The following is a 1,197-nucleotide window of genomic DNA, read 5'->3' on the forward strand; positions in this document are numbered from 1 at the left end:
CAATATGGGATCCTGGGGCATGCAAGGCGAGGACCTTAACCACTACGCTGTTGTGCCGGGTCCTATTTACTTATTTTTAAGTGAAAATCAGAGGTGCAGGGAGACAGAATTAGAGACAGAGAGCTATCTTTCATTCTCTGTTCATTGCCCTAATGGCCGTGGGGCTGGCCCAGGCTTGGAGCTCCATGTTTGTCTCCTAAGTGGATGGCAGAGACCCAAATACTTGCACCATCTTCTTTCTGCTTTCCCACACACCTAAGGAGGGAGCTGGATTGGAAGTGGAGCACCTGGGACTTGAACCAGTGCCAACTGAGGATGCTGGCTTAGAAATGGTGGCATAAACTGAGGTGGCTTAATCCTTTGAATCACAATGTGAGATCACATCAGGGAGCTAATTGGAAGTGGAGCAGCTGGCATACACAGTAGTGTCCATATGGGATGCCAGCACTTGTAAGTGGAGGATTAACCAGTTGAGGCATTGTGGCACCCTGAGTTTATTTATGTTCTCTTCCAGGAAAACATAATCCCCAAGATTGGCCTTTTTAAATTTATAGCTGTAGCAGAAATAAAGACTGACAGAGTGCTCAGCAGATGCTGCCTGACTGGTCGGTGTGGAGTAGTTTTCCCTGCCAGCAGGTACCTTCTTCGTTCACACAGCCTCACACACATCGCCCTGCAGTAGCCACAGCCTAGCAGGCTGTCATGCAGATGTCAGCTCTGCTTCTACTTTGCACCCAAGTATTGCTGTTCCTTCTTTTCCACTCTGCTCCTACACCTCATATATCATGCACAGCTCAGCCTTATGTGCCCTGTTTTCCAAAGAAGTGTAAATGAATATTAGACTCTGACTTATAAGACTTGATATTTGACTTTCATTGTAAGAAGGGATAGGTGAACAGACAGAATGGAAACCTAACAGCAATTGATGAAAATGGGAAATCACAGCACCTTTCCTTATTGTTAATCCCACAATCTGGATCCTTGAAAATGACTGGGGAAAAGACAGAAAATAACAATCCGGTAAGCAGTCACAGACAGAGGGCAAAAGTTTAACAGGTCTGGAAATGCATCTCCCGGTCCACGGCTCCTCCTGCTCTCTGGGACTGGCACGGCTTTCTAAGTACAGTGAGGGGAAAAGCAAGGGGGATCTCATGCTCAGGAACTGGCCACTCTCCACATTTCTTCACACTGTGACAG

The sequence above is a fragment of the Ochotona princeps genome, chromosome 1, assembly GCF_030435755.1.
Source record: "Ochotona princeps isolate mOchPri1 chromosome 1, mOchPri1.hap1, whole genome shotgun sequence".
In the NCBI taxonomy this organism is placed as follows: Eukaryota; Metazoa; Chordata; class Mammalia; order Lagomorpha; family Ochotonidae; genus Ochotona; species Ochotona princeps.